Source organism: Zalophus californianus, chromosome 2 (genome assembly GCF_009762305.2).
Source record: "Zalophus californianus isolate mZalCal1 chromosome 2, mZalCal1.pri.v2, whole genome shotgun sequence".
NCBI lineage: Eukaryota > Metazoa > Chordata > Mammalia > Carnivora > Otariidae > Zalophus > Zalophus californianus.
The window spans coordinates 109,761,684-109,767,683 of record NC_045596.1 but is presented as its reverse complement, the minus strand read 5'-3'; positions in this window follow the sequence as shown (position 1 = coordinate 109,767,683).

Below are 6,000 nucleotides of genomic sequence, written 5' to 3'. Positions count from 1 at the left end.
GATTAGTGTAAAAGTAACTATACAATTTCTGATTAAGTTCAGTTTTAACAGATATTGGATAATTATAACAATCTTTATGTACATTCAGTATCAAACACAAATGGTTAAACACCATTTTATACATAATTATATCTTCTCAACATCCATATAAAAAAAGAATTATTAAGAATATTATTTTATAGATGTATAAAATGAAGCTGAGACACATTAAATAATTGGAAAAGAACTTAAATCTTAATCTGTCTCACAAGGTTTATAGCTATTATTTTACATAATTAACAGTTATTATACATAATATTCAGCTTAATTTTAAAAATTTTGATACAGCAATTCCAAATTGAAGTTGACAGCTGATGTTTAATCTGGTTCAGATATCTATGATTTAACTATGCAAATTCATAATATACTTAACCAATGATAAATTTTGACACAAAGATTAACTTGAACTATAAAAAAAGTTATTTGCAAAATACTTGCAATTTTCAAAATATCTCACTTTCTTGCAATTCTAGATACAAGCTGAGCAAAACACTGTCTTTTCCTGATACTATATAACATTTTAGAATATTTAGTTGTATGAACTAAATTTTAAGTTCTTCAAGGATTTTTCACTATATACTTCCTCTTCTGTATTCTGTATAGTGCCAGGACCTCAGTGGGTGTTTAATAAGGATTAATTGGTGTCAATGGCAATAATGACTTCTATTATTTCCTTGAATATTGATACCATTAAGAATGTGATGCTTAAATGGATCTAAATTTATTTTTAATTTCTAACAATCCCTGGGTGATTTAATATGAAACAGCCTTTTCAAGTGAATAAAAGTAGAAAATTAGCATAAAATAAGGTAATTACTATACTGTATCATAATCTTAATAAACTAAAGTTACAATTACCCAGACCAATGCTTGGTAAAGGATGTTTGGTAGGCATTTACAGACACCCATTAAGCAAATTTATTTATGCAAAGTGTAATCACATATAAGAAAGTCAATATGGTAAAAAAAAAACACTGGACTTGGAACCACACTGACTGTGAGTGTCAGCTCCATTATTTGTAATTAGAACAACTTGATCATATTATTTAGGCATTAGACATATTTATTTACTTATCAATAATGGAAATAATCACACTGAAACTCACAAGCTTATCTTTCTGTCTAAATAAATTAAGTGACAGATTACCAAATGAATAAAAATATCCAGCTACGTTAAAATATAACTGGAGGCTTTAAGGGGATTTTAAAGTAAAGCAACAAGATGTGTGATGATGAAGAGGGTAAGAGCTTGAAATTGTCAGATAAGGTAAAGAATCTTTGAGAAAAAAATTTACAAATACTCTAAGAATTGAAGGGTAAATAAAATCAGTCATTTAAAAAAAAAAAAACCTGCATGTGCAGCTTTCCAAGCAACATAAACAGCCAGCACAATAGACAAAAAGAAGAAGGGCTTTACTTAATTCAGGAACAGAGTATGAAGAGTATTAAGACAAGAGCTTAAGGAGGTAGCAGGGAAGTCCAAGAAGGACTTTTCAGAGAAGATAGGGCAACAAAGATTGAGATGATGTGAATGATAAGCTAGGAAGAAAACAGAAATTAGGCCAAGAGATGAAAGGAGACAATACAAACATTTCTTTGAAGATGTTGCTATGAAGATCAATAGTGACATTGATACAAAGAGCTCAGGAGGAGTATTGCAGATAGATGACACATTTCAGTTATTTAAATAGTGAATGTGGTATATTTCCTCTAAAATTATTCAGAAAAGACCCAATATACCATAACTAGAGGTTGCAATTAAAATACAACAAAATTCTCTTAAATGCATAGCTGTTGGGAAAGATATCATTGCAAGAAAATAAAGAATATCCCAGAACTACTAAGTGGAAGTTGATGTTCGAGCCATTTAGGGATAGACTTGGAGGCTGAATTTGGCTTTTTTGGTGGCCAAGAGCCCTGGAAGTTTGCAGCCATTTGGTCAAACAGATGTAGTGAATCAAGGCAGGAGGTGGGAACTAAGATTACAAAATAAAAACTCAACTTTCCAAGGCCCCAGTGACTACTAAAAGGAGAGACCAAACCACAGAGACAGGAAAACAGCAGAGATTTTGTATCTATCTTTGAGGCCTTCAGAATATATAAAAATTGTTAATATCTGTATGTGAGCCCTATTTTAATACCTTGGATGGGATGGGAAGAGGCCAGATGCAGATCAAGAGAGGGAAAGCAGAACAAATGTTATAGTTTTGTTCTTCAGAGTGCCCCAGAGAGAACACAGAACACTACACAGGACCAGTTAGGGAGAAGTCCCAGAATGATCAGAAGGCCGAGGGAGAGAGAACTGGGAGCACATGTCTTTACTGTGGTTTCGTTAAGAAGGAAGGGGCGAGGCAGGGTAAGCTCACTTAGCATTGGCTAATTTGAATTATTTGGGGGCACACTGGGGCATAGAGGCTCCTTTCTTGTCTGTTACTTGAGCCTAGGGAAATGGGGGCAGGAGTATAGTGGCCAGAGTGTGATTACCCAGTAAGGGAGGTGGTTAGGAGTGTGGATTTAATTAACTGCTCAACTCCAGTCAGGGCCTCAAAACTGAGTCAAGGCAGCATCAAAAACAAAAACAAAATAAAAATAAACTATAATATAAGCACATAGTATGAATAAGAATAAAACTCACTATGATATTATGAAATTGCAGAACACCAAGGACAAAAAGAAAATCTCATATTCACCCAGAGAAGAAACAAGAAGATATTGCAAGAATAATATTCATATTACTTGATATTTTGCAATTGCAATATTATTAGCTGGAAGAAAATGAAACTGTATCTCTACAGTACTAAGAAAAATTAACTTTTATTCTGTAATTCAGTGGCAATTAAATTATATTACAAAGCAAATAAATACATGGGCTTATGAAAATTGGTACTTATAAGTTAGACATTTTGTTTTAAAATATTACATACAAAAAACAAAACAAAACACACACAAAAAAACACACAAAAAAATGCATATACTAACTCATTTGTTCTCTATAGGAATCCTATGAAACAGATATCAAGTACCTGACTTTCCAGATTAAAAAAATGAAGCATGGAGAGATCAAAAATTTTCAAAACATGACAAAGCTGGTAAACCGATTTCTAGATCACAACTTTCTAATTGTTACACTAAATGGCTTCAGCAATATATTGAATGAGATTCTACCAGTTTTAGATCATCACTAAAGATAGTATTTAAAAATGAAATTCAAAGAAGAGAAATTTATCCCAGAAAGAAAGAAAGGAAAGAAGAATGGGTGAGAAGAAAGAGAATGAGAGAGAGAAGAAGAAAGAAAGACAGAGAGAGGGAAGAAGGGAGGGAGAGAGATAGAGAGAGAGAAAGAAAGACAGAGATAGGAAAGAAAGAAAGAAAGAGAGGAAGGAAGGAAGGAAAAGAAAGGAAGGAAGAAAGAAAGAAAGAAAGAAAGAAAGAAAGAAAGAAAGAAAGAAAGAAAGAAAGAAAGAAAGAAAGAAAGAAGAAAGAAAGAAAGAAAGAAAGAAAGAAAGAAAGAAAGAAAGAAAGAAAGAAAGAAAGAAAAAGAAAGAAAGAAGAAAGAAAGAAAGAAAAACAAAGAAAGAAGAAAGGAAGGAAGGAAGAAAGAAAGAAGAAAGGAAGGAAGGAAGGAAGAAAGGGGAACAAAAAATACTGTGCTGAAACTTGCTCAAATAAATCTTGCGAGAGCAGATTATTATTTTCAGTATTTTGCAAGGCAGTTGTTAAAGCATTAGTAGATTAAAATTGGCCACGGTGGGAGTATTTATATCAAAGGTATCAGTAAATCTTACAAATGAGAGTTTTGTTCTCCACTCATACTCCAAGCTACAGATACCACATTGAGGGAGGAAACTGATTAATTCATATTAATGTGCATTATTTGAAAAATATAACAAAAATAATATCTACTTCAGAGGGTATAAAAAGAATATAAATGCAGAGGTAGTTCAAAAAAAGTTGAAATATTGTAAGACCTAAAGCATTATAGTTTCCTTGAATTAGTTGGGAGGATGGAAGGATAGTGATGAATGAAAAATAATTTAAAAAGAAAATAATAAAACATCATAATACAATTGAGAGAAAGGACAAAATGATAGCTTCTCTAAAGAATAATATGACAGACAAAACAGGGAAAAGACGAGAACAGGAAAATGCACAGATAAACAATATTAGAAATAAAAATGGGTATAAAAACATAGAAGACTTTAAAATAAATATAAAACAATATTTGAAAATAAATAGAAAATTTAATTGAAATTCATGATTTTGAAGAAAAGGTTTATCAAAGCTGAAAAAATAAGTAGAGAACTGTAATAGAAATAGAACTATTAATCTAACCAAGTGAATTTTTAAAACTCATCAAAAGAAACAAATGAACAAAGCAACTGGCAAAAATATTCTATAAGGAAGATTTCCAAATATTCAAGGAACTCCTATTTAAAAATTAACTCTGGGAAACAGAAAGAGACAAAATTCTCCCCAATGTTTTTTTTCTGCTGCTGTAAAACTTTGAGACCAAAACCAGAAAAGAAAAGAGTGAAATAGAAAAGTTAAGCTAATCTCATGGATGATTATCTATTTCTACGTTTATGTACATTGCAAAGCAATTCCAGAAAAGATATCCCATCTATTTATGAAAGACTTCTAGCAAACTAGAAGAAAATTCCATAATCTGATGAATCAATTTCCACTGTGTCCAAGAGACAAAAGATTGTTACATAAAACATGTACTAAAAATTCCTGTGGGGGGGGGAATTCCTGTGAGTTAAAAATCGATAGAAGAGGAAATCCAGATGGCCAGTACATATAACAATCAAGTAAATACGAATTTCAATTATGATGAAATATATTAATACATACCCAGTTGAACAAAAAAGTTGACAATCTGACACATCCATTTCATTCCAAGGGATATATTCACATTCTCACAAGAAAAATATTATATGTGCATTCATTAAAGCTTTCCTTTTTTAGAGCAAACAACAAGAAATAATCAAGTAAAAAAGGTTGGATTTATAGTTCTATAAATAAAATGGAGCACTATGTAAGAATGAAAACAAATGAAACAGAGCTACATGTATCAAGGAATACACATATGTCTGTATGCCATTGGAATATGAGTTTTATTTTTATAAATTAAATTATAATAAATAATAAAAAGCAATCTCTGACATTATTTAATAAAAATTATGTCCGATAAATCAAATATTAAGACAAGAAAACAATTTCATTCTGAAATACTTAATAATTCTACTCCCTTCAACACAAATATGTCTTTTATTTTCAAAAAAGCATGTAATGGTAGAATTCATCTTTCAAATTGAAAACATGGCTCTAATTTTTTCCTTAGTTTCTCTGTCAAAAATGCCTTTGTATTCATCTCTAAGCCAGTCACTGAATTAAACAAATGTCTCTGTTAAAATCTTCTGCTTAAAAAAGGGAAGAAATGAGCTATCAGGTCAATGAAATATCATGAGGAAACTTCAATGCATATCGCTAAGTGAGAGAAACCAATCTGAAAGGCTACATACTATATTATTCAATATATAGAACATTCTGGAAAAGGCAAAACCACAGAAACAGTAAAAAATCTGTTGTTGCCAGTTGTTCCTGCACAGTTGGAGCAGGATGAATAAGCTGGACAGGGGTTTTTAGGGCAATGAGGCTATTCTATATGGATAGAATTATGGATTCTATATGGTGGATACATTACGTATTAGTAGAACCCATAGAACTTACAATACAGAGAATCCTAATGTAAACTATGGGCTTGAGTTAATAATGTATCAATATTGTTCATCAGTTGTAACAAGTGTATCATACTAATACAAGAGATTAAGGAAAAGGGAAACCATACTTGAGGGATGGGGAGGATATATATGGGAATTTTGCACTTCTTGCTCAATTTCCATAAACCTAAAACCATTCTAAAGAAGTCTGTTAATTTAAAAACATAACACACATATT